At 35.3% G+C, this 16,719-nt stretch overlaps 1 protein-coding gene and 2 long non-coding RNA genes across 5 annotated transcripts in view; 1 reads left to right on the top strand and 2 right to left on the bottom strand.

Annotated features, from left to right (window-relative positions):
* Positions 1–16,719, bottom strand: part of Amph (amphiphysin) — a 36,844-nt gene that overhangs the window by 15,876 nt on the left and 4,249 nt on the right. The gene's annotated exons all lie outside the window — the stretch shown is intronic.
* On the bottom strand, positions 489–11,371 carry LOC148935974 (uncharacterized). Its single transcript, XR_016139911.1, has 2 exons — positions 2,738–11,371; positions 489–2,360 (listed from the first exon to the last, which is right to left on the bottom strand). It is a non-coding gene; the product is annotated as an uncharacterized LOC148935974 (long non-coding RNA).
* LOC112552781 (uncharacterized) lies at positions 11,170–11,770 on the top strand. Its single transcript, XR_003096780.2, has 2 exons — positions 11,170–11,293; positions 11,366–11,770. It is a non-coding gene; the product is annotated as an uncharacterized LOC112552781 (long non-coding RNA).

The following is a 16,719-nucleotide window of genomic DNA, read 5'->3' as shown; positions in this document are numbered from 1 at the left end:
CGACCTGTTAACGAAAGTGACGAAGCTTTCTCAGGGTCGCGTCGTAACTAGCGAGCGGAGCGATGTCTTTTTTTGGCGTTTCGCGGACGGTGTTCTCGGCCGGAGCCGGTCGCGGAGACCACCAGGAAGGAACGAGAGAAGTCGGAATGTTGGCGCGGAGTTCGGACATCAACCTCTCGGGCAGTCGGCCCGAGCGGCCAATCCGGCGCCCATCGGCGAACGGTAATTCGTACCCGTACATGCGTACATGACCCGCGGCTTGAACCCTTTCTCGCTCCCCAATGACGTATACAAGCACAATATCTTTCCTTCCTACTTTAGATACCTAAATAACATTCTTGACCACCACCTAAACAAGTATTTCTACCGTAAATAGATAATGTCCATACATCTTAACAGCTAAGGTCGAGTTTAAATTAACGTTCACGTTAAGATTTATAAATAAGTTTATAAATTAATAGTTGTATCAATATTTATTATAGTTAATCTTATTTTTTTGTTTGCCAATTTTGTCGCTGTTATTTATTTATTTTTTTGTTTTAAAAGTTAGGTTTTGAAGGCTAAACGAACGTGGGATTCGAATTTTATAATATGTTTACGGGTTTTTCCTTGAAATGTTCATTTGCTCAAATTTTTGCATAACCGCGAATTAAAGCGCGTAATGACAGGACGGATGCAGTAAATATGTGGTCAAGGGCTGCCGATTGAGCTGACGTATTATGAAATATTAAAATTACAATCTCATGCAAACTACCGACATAATCTGCCGTAATGACGTTCAAAATCAAAATAAAATTAACGCGCGCAAAATCGTAAAGTTAAAGATATTGTAAAACAGTTAGAAAATTTTTATTTTATGAGATATAAAAAAAATGCACTTTTATAACCTATATCTATAAATGTTATTTGTAACGTGTTTACATTAAGTTACCTCATTAATTCACATAATTGATCTAAACAATAACGGAGATACAAATCATACGATTCGTTAAGATTGCGATTTCGCATCAGGAGTTAATATCCTGTAGATAACAAAGTAACAATTACACGTTCGACTTAAAATCGCTGATACGCCTTAATAATAGACGTTGCTACCGATTTTCCCTTTAATTATATTTAGCCGTGTATCTAAGCCTGAGATTGTAGGTCAAGGCGGGAATTTTTACGAGCACTCTGTGCACCGTTAGAAAAAAGAAACGGTGCGAAGAATATGACTTGTCTATGAGGGGCGATTACAGCCGGTTGTAACCAGTACATCGCGATGTGCATCTCGGATAATATCGTAATAATCGCTGATATCGTTCATTACTCAGTTATATTATGACAATCACATCACATAACATACTGTCTTCGAATAGATAAAATATATGATCAAACATGATACAATATGCTAATTTTTAATTAGATTAATACTAATAGGAATTTTATATCTCCATATTGTATATTTACATATTATACATATTATATACGAACAGAATAACGCGCGTGTTATACCAGTATCGTTAGTAGAAAAGAGTCTTCTTTCTAGTGAAAATTTCGATATCCCTTTCGCTTTTTAATACTACATATCTTAGTAATCAATTAATCAAATTCAAACTCGGCACTAAGTGTATCATTAAAAGATCATATAACAGTGAGGACATATTTTATTATGCCATATAATTATCATATCTATATTTCTCTTTCTTTACGCTACAGATCGGAATCAAAAGTATGCCATTGCAAGATCGATAAAGAACAACATACAGAGAGAGAAGAAAAAAAGAAAAGAGCGCAAAGTGAACGGACTTTGAGTCTTGGTATCCAGATCATAGCTCGTATGGTGTTTTTTACGTTTTAAAAGAATCGATCTATCGACCGAAACGAATGGTATCTTAAGATACGATTTTGCAATGAAAAATGAGAACAATGATGACGAATAATAGCTAACTTTCGAACATGTACGAATCGAAATGACAATTGATAATATAAAACGCAACATTAAATAACGTTATCAATCTTTTATAAAGACGAAAGATCTTGAGATCTTTCTTACATAAGATTTTTTTCAATTTTTATTTCTATCATAGATAGGAAATAGATGAGAATACTTTTAAAACATACAAATATGCAATGATAATGGCAATGCCCACAGATTCAATTATGTTTTATTTACACCTAAATCATCAATATTCATTATATTCATAACGGATTTTTGCTGTCATTCCTTATAACGGGATTTCTGGCAAGACATTTTGCAGGGTCGGGCCGCTCTAAATTTACGGCACAGCAACCTTGTTGCACGTATCGAATCCCGGATTGCAACTGCAGCGTTGTTGGCCGTGCACCAGATTGGTCGATGTGCGTATCTACGCTTGAATCTAATGAAAAATAATTGAGAAAATTTCTGAAAAAATATCGCGGTCTTTCAATCTGTCGAATGCAATGCCCTATGGAGAAAATCATAAATTAATTATAATTTAAAGGAGAAATTATCTTATTTTTCAATTCAATAAACTGGAACTACCTTAATAAATTTATGTATTAAGTACCTCTTTAAAATACATGAAAAATTCCGCATAAAATCTTGCAGGATTTTATGCGGAATTATTTAGAAAAAATTGAAGTTCCCAAGCTATTAGCTGTCAAGCTATTAAACCAAAGTTTATCGCGATAGTGCTGTTACGCATATTCATTATCAAATATCTATAAATTTTCGTTTCACGCACGCACATATACACGCAAACATGCCACGTACCTATATATGGCATATTTATCTTTGAAAGTTCGAGATGGTGACTGGTAGTTGGCTATCGCTTGGCGTTACCTAGTTTTTAACACGATGGCATTTATAATTGTACAACGGAGATATAAAGATACACGGCGCGCCGTTATCGTCCTTGCGAAGGAGCTGCATTCGTACAGCCTCTCCTTTCTTTCTCACCTAGTCCAGGCATCTCGGCTGGTTGAGTTAACGGAACCATTCGGATGTTTAGTCCATCCCGAACTGGAACCGGCCGGAGCCGGTCGAGAGAGAGAGAGAGAGAGAGAGAGAGAGAGAGAGAGAGAGAGAGAGAGAGAGAGGGAGGGGAGATACGAGGAATGGCGAAACAGCTGATCGATTATCTGGCCTCTTAAAAGGCCGATATACTCAAATTTAATTTGCCGGTACTGTTACTTAGTCTGTATCCAAATACCACGGGTATCGACAGCCGCTTGTGGTTACACGGAATGCGCCATAAAAACTGCATCTTGAGCATAAAGTGAATATGTGTATAAGTGATATTCTTTATAAGAGATAATTTTTTCGATGATATCTCAATATTTCTAACCAACTCAATCGATGACAAATCAATGATAAATTAAATCTGGAATTTTTAATTTGTTATAATTATCAATGTAAAATGTAATTTTTAAGAAAACGTGAATAAATATGTACATCAGTGAAAATTAGATACGTAACCGTTATGTCACAGGTTAACTAACTCGGTTGAGAGATTTCATAGCTGGCTGCCTTTTACATATAATTATGGCAAGTGAGTCCTCGGAATGTGACTTAGACAATGAGAATGGGTGGCGCTCGTTAAAGCTATAGTTGTTGTAAGGGAGAGTGGCACGTGCAAAAATTACAACGCTGCGCAGGTAGACCAGACGACCTTACATTATTAGATATACGCTCGTTCCATTGACACCAAACTGCTTTTATCACTAATCTCGTTAATAACCGGATCCCGAGTCGATTGCGATGTTCACGTATCTAATCCTTTAATTTTTTGAAACGATAAAATATAGGATATGTAATATGACGTTGTCTGATCTTATCTAGAAACCTTCATTTATAGAGGGGTTTTGATTAATCTGTTATTCGATCCTTATCCAGAAGTATACAGTCGAATTTGCCTCTTTAATCTCTTGACGTAATCATTATTTAAGAAATAAAAAAAAAAATATGTTTTATACCAAGAGATTTCAATCTTTTCTATCAATCATAAAAATATATAATAACAAAATGTAGTTAACGTTATTTTGCAATTTATTAAGAACGTTATGCTATTGTTTATAAGAGTGGATACAATACGGCAAATTTATTTTAACTATGATATTTAAATTGTTAGAAATTTCCTAAGAAGTTGATTAATTTGAGCAACAGAACCCGTTTATCCTCTTTCGGTAGACAGACTTGCGTATTTGCAATGCACGCTATATACGATGCCACCAACGCGCAGTATGCTAATTAGGCAGGTAATAGATGACCGCCGTATTAGGTACGATGAAGTCGCAGGATGATGTTTATGAAATCATCATGCACAACTGGTACTTATTTGGTTCCCAAATTGTGGCAATCCGCGCAATCCCTTTAAGGTTTACTTAAGCTCGGACTAAGACTACTTATCACGAATACGAGCACGTTATGATAATTAGTAGTTACACACGTGATGCCAGCCACTTGTCCGTGCAACGTTTAATTAAGCGCTTTACAACCCATACACCAAGCCATGTTATTTAACAATCATCAATTACAATGAAAATAAATATAAACGTTCAGAATATTAGAATATTCAGAATGTTAAATTGCAAGCTTAAAATGTTAAGTATAGAGAATTAGAAAGTTAAATATGTAATTAATAATTTAATCTTGGATTTATTACCAGAGAGAGACCGGTAAGAAAATATTTCTTGCGACTTAATTCAAGTTACTGCAAATATGCACAATTTATTATAAGTGATGCAATTAGTTGCAAGTGTGGGGCAACAACAACGTCGTTCTAATAATTGCGTACAACAACTGAAGATTAGCGTCTCGTGTCTGTTTTAAGACTAATTCCTTCTTAAAACACAATAGATTAATGCGATACCAAGGTCGAGTGTTGATCATATAGACATCTAATAAGGCATAATAAGCTTTGACTAATGATTTGACGTCACAAACTTTGTTTTCAAAGATGTCTTGTCGTATGCAAAATTTTACACAGAATTTTCCACGTATTTATATACAACACTTAAACCTTTTAATTTTACTTGAACTTAGTGACTGATATTGACGCGCTTGATTCGAATGTATCAATGTCGTGATAACAAACTGTATTAATACTAAAAGAGTTGCAACATATGCGGATGAAGGCTAATTCGATTAGCACGCTTGATTATACTGCTGCAAATAACAAATAATAAATTGAGCCATGGCGAGATAATAGGGATTCCTCTCAACTATGCGATCTGAAATTCTATAGCTGGTATATAACGTGCAAGGCTGCTCATTCCAGGAGCACAGGTCAGCGCGTTTTAATTATTCATCAACAATTTGTGTCTCACGGTCTCACAGCTGCTAAAAATTGTCCAGCACGATGCGTTATACTACAATTCTCCGCACATTTTTTTTCTAGAATTTCTAGAAAATGCCTGCTTCTTTAAATCAGCTTATAATAATAAACGAAATATATTTTTCTATAAAATTCTTTGCGATATAACCATAAAAATAAACATATAATATATATAATTTAACTTATTTTAAATAATATATTGTGTGTAATTATCAGAAATTTAGAGAGTAGGAAAAATTGAATATTCAAATTTTGCTTAAAATATATATAAAATTTATTAGACAAGAGGTTACCCGAGTATCGTTATATAAACTACGAGAATAAAAGTAATCTTTTTTTTTCGTTTACTTAAAATTTAACAATGTTTGTCCAAGCGGTTGTAGACATGATTAGGGATTTCACAGCGATACTTTTGTTCGTAAAAAGAATATATATCTTGCAAAATCATCATCGTAGTCGACTCGCGATCTGAACTAGTTGATTCGTTCTGCATGCAGCTCAAATTCTCCAGTGTGCTTAACGCAGCTTAACCGTAATAAAAAGCGGCCTTGATAGCTCGTGCTGCACGCCGAGTGCACGGAGGGTTAAGGCACGTCGAATTTTAAAATTTAAAAATTTCTAGATCCAAAACAAGGAATTTGTGAATCGACGTGTTCACAAGTTTATAGGTGTAAAGTTAAAAAAAAAAATTTTAATTTCGAAAAATGGAATCGAGAATTCGATAATAATACATTTAATCGTCGTTATTGTAATGAAGAATCTGCGAATCTAAAAATCTAGGCAACTCGATCTAAGGTAAAGAACTCGTGTATCGATTAACATGTTAATTCGGTACTGATTCGATTGGGTTTGGAGAATAGAGATCGAGACAGATATCCCCATTGTCGGGAGTGCGAGTTGATCAAACTGAATTGCCTCGACGATGCGGCACAGTGCGAGTAATCGAGTGGCAACCGCGGCGAAGGTCGAGCGCGATTATGCGCTTCATCCGCGAAACGAAATTATCCTCACCTCTCGTGAGTGACCCGACCAAAGCGTTATGCATATCTGTCTCGATTTGTATTCTCCAAATCTAATCGAATCAGTACCGAATTAACATGTTAATCGATACACGAGTTCTTTAGATCGAGACACCTTAGATCGAGTTGTCTAGATTTTTAGATTCGCAGATTCTTCTCGTTACAATGACGACGATTAAATGTATTATTATCGAATTCTCGATTCCATTATTCGAAATTTAGATTTTTTTTTTTAATTTTACACTTATAAACTTGTGAACACGTCAATTCACAAATTGTTGTTGTTTTAGATCTACAAATTTTAAAATTTTAAAATTTGTAGATCCAATCTGAAAGCAGTTAACAGCATTTAATTTCCTACAATCTTTAATATTATAGTAGCAATTTTACGTTTTTGCTCGAGGTAGATATCAGAGGGAGATATTAATTAAATTCCAAATGTAATATACGCAACTGCCTCGGGCTATCTACGATTTCACGTTTATCATAAACCCTCTCTGACTACCATAATCCAACCGGTATTATTACAGTGCTTCCTGATTCCGCGAATTCACGGACTATGTCCAAGTGTATGTAGCTGCGGATTCGAGGGTAACGCACACAATCGCCACACTCGATTCTCCTAATTGAACGCAATCAAATTTGTCGGCTACGCCGCGCCGGTCGGCTGTATTCATCGAGTCATCACCCTCACGAAACGATACAATTGAAATTTCGTTCCCTCTCACGCGGTAAAAAATACTCTCAGCGCCGCAAGAAGATGTCTATTAAGCCTAGCCACTTTGAGACAATCGAATTAAACATGATAGACACGCAAGAGAGATATTAAAATTTTTATAATTCGATTTATTATAATTCGCATTCAACAAACTGAATGAGACAGAATATGTGTATTGTTTGTTACATTTGTTATACAAAGTGAGGGCAAAAGTGCTATGTGGTTTCTTTTATATACGTACATTTAATTTACATATTTTTTAGACAAATTTTAGAGTGCCGTAAACTGAGATGAGAGACTTTAATTCAAAGATAAACAGATGAAAAAAAGAAAAGATATATTTCTTACATAAATATATTTTTTTTCTTCAAATGGGTTAATCATTTTAATAGGCTAAAGTCACTTCGGCTTATAGTACTTTTAAAATTAGATTTTTATTATATGACAAATCTTTTAATTAAATGTATTAAAAATTAAATTAAAACTTATTTAAAATTATTATATAAATCGTAGACGCTGAAATTATTACGAGTTAAATCTAGGATTAGCCAGAACTGATTGAGTATTTGGACTGTAAACGCCACTTCGCCACTGGGTTAAGCACCACATCAAGATTACATGTCAGTTCACACATCAGCTTTCGAGGAGACCAGTAGAAGTCTGAGCCAGGAAAAGTACCTGTCTAAATCCAGACTCAGCCACTTACAAGCAATTTAGTGCACAGATGCGTCTATGGGAGAAAACCGAAATAGATAAAAACGAAGGTATAGTTCACGTTTACCTTGAATATAAAAATACACGTACTTTTTAAATTACTTTATTTTTGTCCCTCTATCGCAAATCACGACTTCTCGAATTTATATTCTCAAAAAGTTTCAAATTTATTTTGAATTCAAAGAAACGTGACGTGAATTTTAACAAGATCGCTCCCGCGCAGAGACAAATGTGTGTTACGTAAAACGAAGACTCGATATTTGATACTTTCAGACAAATTCACGCTAAACGTTCTCATTGAAAGTATATTCGGGTATTTGTCCGTCGTCTTTACTTTTTTGGCGGCTGACAATGCGTCTGGCGTGTTCTCTAATATTAGAACTAGGCCATAACCCACTATCGTGCACAAAAACATTGATAATATATAATGTATGATTATTATTGAGAATTTCCATTAGACAAATTAAGTTTACTCGCTTGATAATTGTCACATTGGAGGCAAGATATATGGAACTTTTAAACAATTAAAAATCAAATTTGATTGTTAACTATTGGATATAGAATGCAAATACTGGGAACTGGGAACTCTCTGTCGCTAAAAACCACCATTATCCTACGAATGCCCGTCATTTGTCTTGTGCTCGGCCATTAACTTCCCTTCCTCCATAATTTCGTTTGCTTTTCCTGGGGGACTGTCACCGTTAACGATTTATTTGTCTTTAGTAATGTATCCACTTACGGTGCAAATGGGCGTAACCTGCATGCGCACGAAGCGTGCTATTAGGCAATTTTGCGTTTTAGCCACGGCAGGATAGAGTCCCGTTGAAGATTAATGGAATTACGCAAGGTACTTCCGAAAACTAGATAATAGCGACAAGATATTCCCGACAGAAATTTTAATATTAACTATCGTATGTATTCCTATCGTTCTGCACTTTCTATAATACATTACAGTGTATACAGAAGACAACGTCACTCGAGGATACTTGCCGATCTTTTCCCTCCGTCGATCAGATGAAACAGTTTACACGATGGGAGCGTGCACTCAAGCGACTAACATGGTTGATAGATGCAGTTCAAATCAACGTTTGATTTTCTGCATCTAGACAGGTAGACACGTCTAATATCCGGTTAACTAGCTCTGCCCGCGGGATTACGTCATAAACCGTAAAACGCGGTGTAATCAGGACTTATGTTGTCCTACCACAAGCCGAGTTTCATACGCTCGCTCTGAATTTCACGAGCTCGTTTCGCGACCAAATCGACGGCTTGATGGCGAACGCGTTGCAGTGACCGCCATGGGGATCAGTCTGGATAATTCAAGTGCGAATCAAGTATGCAAATCGAGAAAACTCGCATGCATGACGCATCCAGGCGTCGAAAGCTCGATGGAAGGATCGAGAGAATCGAGAGAAGGATTGGAAAAACCATCCAAGACTATTATCATTATTCTCCTTAATGGAAAAAATATATTTCATAAAAAATATATTTCAAGCAATTTAAAGTAAATCTATGAAGAGAGAAAGAAACTGATTGTAAACGAGGGTAAACTCCAATTCCTCAAAATGTGAGATTTTATATATATATATATATATATATATTTTTTTTAATTATCATTATCATTATAATTATATTACTTATAAGTTATTTCCTTTATTATATTTCCCTTTCAAAGCCGAAAGGCACGAAATAAATATATATCTATCTACTTATAAGTTATCTTGCTGTAAAGAAATATGAAAAAGAAGATTTAAAGAGTTCCTTTCATTTTTTTTTTTTTTAGTTAATTCGTTTTTTTATATAAAGTGATATAAAAATAAATAAGATTACTGCCGCACTAACTGTCTAAACAAATAGTCGAGCAGAAGAAACAAATTCTCGAAGACGTGGCGTGTTTTTCTACACCAGCCCGCGTCAAAGAGTTTAAGCAAAATCGCGCGCGATCGCGATCTATTTTCTCACGGCGGCGCCGTGAATCCGCATCACGTCGAGTCGCATGGATCAAATCCACGTAGATCTAGATCCGCCGTGCTGCTGCTAGCGCGTAGCAGGTGATCGCGACCTAGATTCGCAATCCAGCTGGTTGGAACGAGCGACGGACGATTTTGTTTCATATCCGCTTTCGAACTGCAGACGAAATGAATCGCGATCTCTCCCTCCCGACGCGATCGCACCTTTGTCACTTCCTGTCACATGCCTGCAATTCGTATGCATTTGACGTGTGTCGGCCATGAAAACGACAGTTGCAACGACGAGAGTTCTCGCGTGACTCAGGAAGACTTTCACATCAGCGTACGCGAAGATATTGAGATATTCGGAGATCAGATCCCGTTTCTTGATCGGATCCATTTCGCATGCTGATAACTGATTGCTCTATGCTCAAACATTCGCGAGTTTTCGTGTCATCGGGATATGTAACGGCATTTTCCAGCCTTATCAGCGCTCAAATACCGGAAGTCTTGCGTAAGAATTCGTGAATCAGCAGGAACGATAATTTTATATAAATAGCGTATACTGTTTCACTCTGATATTATTCTCGCAATTATTATTTTTGACATTATAATTTAATAAATAATAATTGTATTTTTTGTATACAATTCATAAACGCTAAGATTAAGATTATATTGATTCAATATAGTACGATTGAAATTTTTATCTTATTCTGATCTTATGTTGTGATATCAAATGATGTCATGGAAGTTCGTAGAAATCTGTTTATATAACATTATCTTTGTTCCTATTCTTTCTCTTCTTAAACGATTTTTCTTTCTCTTACGTCTTTTACGAGGACTTTGAAATCATCGATCATTTGAAAATAGACAGAATAATATAAAGCTCCTAATATTTATGTTTTAATATAGAAAAATTTAATATAAAAAAATAATTTTTTCAGTGCTAATCTAAGTTTATTTATTATTTAATTTTTTTAAATTATGTTACATGCCTTATATTTAATATTATCATAACAACATGGAAAGATTGTATAAAAAAATTTAGTTTTTCCATTATTGACAAATAAATATCTATATCGAAACTTATTTTATACTTATTCAGAAAAATTCATACTTTAAATTATACAAATTATGTTGTATACAAGATCTTGTTAATGTTAATTTAGGTGTGGCACTTAAATTTAAAAAAGCACGCAAAGAAAAATAAGATTTTATTACCTTGTTTGTTCTACTGCATTTGCAAAAAGAAATACAAATTCGCTATTCACGAAAAATTTCCTGTTGATTGCTAATTTATTATAAATGGTGTATCCTTTGTCCTCTCGATACTCGATACTAGTCAGAATTGACGTTCTACTGTGAACTTTGACGTTACCATCGTATAATGTCATTACTGTTTATTTTTATTTTTTGTATATCGATTTATTTTGTATATCGACAGAATCAAATCTGACAAATGTTAGCCGTTTAAATATCACACAACAATAGCGTCATGCTACTTCGTGCTACTTCTATCACCCGACATATCGCATCACTGCGGCATTTCAGAAGACAATAAAAAATATACGTGCAATCTTCGGAGAAAATAAGGTATACTAATTCCAATTAACGACCTTAACCTTGCGCACCAAAATTCCTCAACGGCTTAAACCTCGTTTCAAGGATTTCAATCGTTTCTGGAGGATTTCAACGATCGTTGATACAAATGGACCATCGTAACGCCGCGAGGAAAGATTTGGAGGCCAGAATATTGAACCGGTACCGAAGAATCCTGTTCCACAGGTGGCTGTAACAGATCTTTGCTCAACACCGACGCGTCAGGGTTGCCTTACGAGTTTTTTCGAAGCTCAAACAGATTCGTGCTTCTTTGTAAATAATCTTTCCTTATCTTGTTATACAGATGTGGTTAACCGTAAGCAGAGAAAAATGTAACAAATTCCAATAAATCTCACAGAATTTCGGAAAGTGATATCAAAAATAGTCGTTGAAAACTTTCATTTGGTTCACTTGATTTCAGTTTGAAAAATTTTGCTTTTAATAAAGATATGGATAAGTGAAAAAAAAAAATGCGAGGAATGCATTGAGTTATTTCTCTTGGAATAAATAAACCAAGCTTTGCTTGTTCAACAGAAAATAGGCGAAAAACCGGCATAAAATGCGTTGAAAATTGGTAGTCGCAAGAATCGGAGGTTATTAATACCCTTACGGTACAACGTCATTCGGAACATCGTGTTTTACGCCCGCGCAATATTTCCATAGCCACGTATATTGCACGTGAATTGTACGGTACGTGATGTAAGAAGGAAATGCCGTCATCGAATCTATCCTTAACTTAGAACCAATAAAAAATATCAATTTTGGCTTTATAACTACTAATTCAGCGCTGATGGTATAATTATTAAATGCTAATTATATAATCACATAATTCACTTCTCCTGAATTTATTGTTCCTTTTTATTTAGAAAATTCATAATAACGTTAAAAGTGCTCATCTGCGTAAGATACAACATGCTTCGAAAACAATTAATGCAAGAAGCACAAAAAAACTTCGTATCAAAAGCTATTGTTAATTTCTTATTTTTAGTTACTTCATGTTGATGTATTTGGAATCATTAGAAATTTTCGATATTGATTTCCGATTTTAGAGCAATAAAATAACAATTAATCTGATATTTGTTTTTTTTATTATCATTCATTTTTCAAAGGCGTTATTTAGTTATAATTGCAAATTAATACTCTTGACGTTGATTACTTAGTAGAAATAATAAAATCGAAATTATAATAATTGTTAATCTAAATTTCATTTAGTACAAAGTACAAATTTTATCGTAAATTTTAATTAAATTCGGAAATATAAAATAAATTTATCTTATATCTCTATATAAACTTTCCAGAAATTTTTAAATATATTAATAAATATTATACTTATAATTCTACAGTTTTTTTTATCTAAATCTGCTAGATGTCAATCTATTAAATAGATTTATATAGATTTGTATAGACAAATAATTTTGTGAGAAGAATTACGTCAACGAAAACAAGAAAAAGAAAGGAAACAAGCATCGTAATGACGTAAAAACGCGTCGTTAGGAGTCAGACAAGAGAAGCAGGAAAGAAGAACGAGCGCGATGTAGAAATGTGTCGTTAAAGGCAAGCAGTAAGAACAAAAAATATGACATGAAGGGTGACGAGAAGCAGAAAGAGAGTCTGAGAACGACAACCATCTTCGTCTGCATTTGTCGTGAGCCGTATTTATAACGAGTCCACTGGACTCAGGCCAGTATTATCGACTCCCGACGACGACGATGTTTCAAAGAGATTGTGCAAAACTTTGTCGAAGTGAAAAATCTTCACAGTAAATGTTACGCAGATAAGTAACACCGAATGTATATTTGTATGTAAATTTGGGATACACACATACAGACACATTTGTTTTTCGAAATTTTAATAATTTTGATAAAGTGATTGCAGGAAACAACTATTTCAAATCTTTACAAATCTAATAGAAAGATTTTAATTGCAAAAATGCATTACATTCCATAATAAAATTCGTGGCTACGTATTAAATGTTAAATATCTAAGATACAAGGAAAACAATGCAACACGAGAAAGGAAATTAATTATATTTATTGCTTTCTTTGCTTCAAATAAATTAAAATTACAATTCTGCGAATTATAAAATATGACGCATGATGAACGGAATAGATATATTTTCCTTAAAAAGTTTTCTTGATTTTTCTTCCAATATTAGCTTCAAAAAACGAATGAAATTTTTATGAGGCATTCGCCTCATTAATAAATCATGGAAGGGGATTTGGGGAGAGACGAAAGGAATGTTTGGCGCACAGTGGGTGTCGCTAATTTTAGTAGAAAACCAGAGCGTCTATATGCGATGCCACACAGGTCAGCGTCTGTATTCGCGACTGTGATAGACGCGTTTTCATCATAAAATTGCAAAGCACAACGGAGATGAAAATCGGTTAAGGAAAAAAATCGATAACATCGGTAAATTCGACGCGCAGAAAAGATCTTAATCATTGCGAATAAAAACTTCCCATAAAAAATTGAACCTTGAGTCAACCGTTGTTATTTAAAATCGTGCGACGACAAATTCGAATGTAATCGTTCACAATTATTTTGCAAATACTTGTTTTGCAAAATATTTCGAGGAATGATGATAGCTTCATTAGGCTAGTGTATTTCAATGGAATTTTATTTTTTTTTTTCAATGAAACAAGTGCATGCGCGCAAAGCTGCAAGGGTTAAGCGCGTGGTCGATTGCCTTCGCGAAAGAGAAACACTCACGCACTGTTATTCGCGACGTTATGTGTGCACCGCGGGACGCCTTTCTATTTGAGAAGAAAGGTCATTTGGACGCTCATCCCAACTGAGCCAACCTTTCTTTCGATGCACTTTACGCGAACGCTTGGACTCGCTTGGACTATCTCCAAAGCGTTCTCCAAAGTAATGACGAAATAACGGAGACGCGCGGCAATTAGCGCTAAAGTAATTAACGTAAACTCAAATCGCGCGGCGATTGAGAGATATAATCCCATCTCACTTCACCTGGCTTTTTCGGCTTCGAGATAGCGCAAGTTACGTGCTTACTTTCGTGTCGCAAGATATAAAACCAATACAAAAAAATATACTCAGGTAACTTGCGTAACGCATAGAATGCTGTTACGCACGTTGCACTCAGTAATGCGAGTCGAAGAAGCGAAGTTACATCGCGAGGTAAATTCGAAATTTTGATACGCAAAGTCGAGGTTCAATAAGAATCGATGAAAATTACACGATTAATATCGAATTCTAATTTAAACTCTCATTTAAATAATATAATATAATATAATAGATAATATAATAAATATTATAAAATACGTATTATTTCTCCGTAATTATTCCATTTATTTTGTTGCTGGTAAAAATTAACTTATCTAAGAAAATCGAGAATCGAGAATAGGTATTTGATACAATCTTTTCTTGAATAATGCTGACTATACTTTTCTCGTATCATTAATCAGTCTGACGTAGCGAAATCTAAATGCATTCGTGATTCGTTATTCCGAGTCTAAGCACAGATTACGTTTTTATATCAAGTATGTATATTATGCATGACTATATGCATGACTATATAGCAGGCAGGATATTGAGGAGCTTATTAGATATCTTGGTGTATAATCATTTAAGTAAAATAGGTCCAGATTGTATCCCTATACGTAACAGAAGTGAGAGCAGTTACGCGCACCAAAAATTATAAATAATTATATAGCGAATCAAGCCGAAACTAAAATGAAAAAAAAAAAACTGTGAAATTAATAACGAGTTATAAATATCGCAGTTTATTCGCTCGTTTAACAGAAATTTGTTCAGGTTTCAAACAAATTCAAAAACAGGTTTGAAAGTTACTTAAGCAAGATAGGCCCTTGCCAAGGATCACGGAAAGGCCAATAGACGTTTAAAAATTTCACTTCTATGAACGGATCGACAAATAACTGTGATTAAAAAAAATACAACGCAATATAATGCGCCGAAGAAATATTCTGGCTGGGGCGCTCTGAGAGTCACTTTTACAGCGCAATGGAAACGTGAAACGCCGCGAAACTCGAAAGCGGGGCCTCCAAAAGCCACGAGCTCGTAGATATATTTGCCGACTGTCACGGGGCGTCCGGGAACGCGTCTCGGAGACGAGAATAGTAGCTGTCTTCTCCCGGTCGCGCGTTGGGATACACTTAGAAATCTAGCGGGTCTAGGAGAACGATTATGACGAGAGAGCTCGACCAGAAAGAGGCTTGTCCTCCGCGCCTCCGTTGAAGAAATGCCGGCGACAACCTTATAAGAAACGGCTCCGGCGTTTAGAACTCTGGCTGGCGGAAATAGACATCCGGAAGCCAGCGGACGACAGTCGCAGTCGTAGGAAATCTGACAGATCTGACGAGACGAGATTCCATTTTCTAACGCGTCAAGGAAATCGAATCGAACTGATTTCATAATGCGTCGATATTTCGAGGCGTAAAAACAGCGCGAGACAGCGAAACAGCCGTGTATTTAAAGGGCGAGAGACAAGAAACGTTCGTTTCGTTGCGGTTTGCGAACGCGAATGCGAAATTCTAATACCGATCTACGATACCGCAACTCGCACTTCTGCGGTACGACAGAAGACATGTCCGTACATCCACTGCGGATTTAACATAAAACGTGGTTTCTAGTGAAGAATGATGCAAAGAGTAAAGTACATAGAGACTTATGCTTAAAATTATTTTTGCATTATTTCTACAAGATCGAGATTAAAATTAATTCGCTAAATTAAATGATAACACAAAGAATTTAGTTGCGTTATGATAGAAGTAAATTCAAAGTATTATAAATAATTCATAGTATTAAGTGTCGATAATTTTTTCTACTGATTTTCAGCGTCAGTTGTCAACTTTATTTTTTTTTTTTTAATTAGCTTTCAACGAGTTTAACGCTTGTGCGCGTTAATTAATAATAGTATTGATACGCAAATTGTTGATAGTAATTACTTAATCGTGTAAAGGCCCCTTAACAATCCTCGGCTCACACAAACTTTCTTCGCCTCGAGTATCAGCTGAACCTTTTGCATGCGAGTGCCGATACGTGCGATCAAATCTACGGCGTTATCTCTTCCTACTTTGCAATGCGCGTGCAATTCCCGTGAAAAAAATGCCGGCTACACTTAATCCTTTCGCTGCTTCTGGCGGTGCGACGTAATCCTCAAGCATTTTCGACTTCATTCCTTCGGCGGCTAAATGGGTTACACACGTGAGAAAGTATACGATGACTATTTTATCAAGCGATAGTTATCAAACGTACGCCCGCATATAATATATAAGTTGTAGAAACGATTATAATTTACGAAGGCAGGTCGGTGGAAACGAGCTAATACATTTTATTATTCGCTTCGTGAACAGAGAGATTATTTTTATAAAACGCCATGATTAGACTGCTCTGCCGATTATCTACGAACGATCATTCGTTTAAGAGAGATAATTCATTAA

This window comes from Pogonomyrmex barbatus, unplaced genomic scaffold (genome assembly GCF_055798465.1).
Source record: "Pogonomyrmex barbatus isolate J1 unplaced genomic scaffold, ASM5579846v1 scaffold3, whole genome shotgun sequence".
NCBI lineage: Eukaryota > Metazoa > Arthropoda > Insecta > Hymenoptera > Formicidae > Pogonomyrmex > Pogonomyrmex barbatus.
Note: the sequence above shows the minus strand (reverse complement) of the source record. Positions and strands in the feature narration are given on the sequence as shown.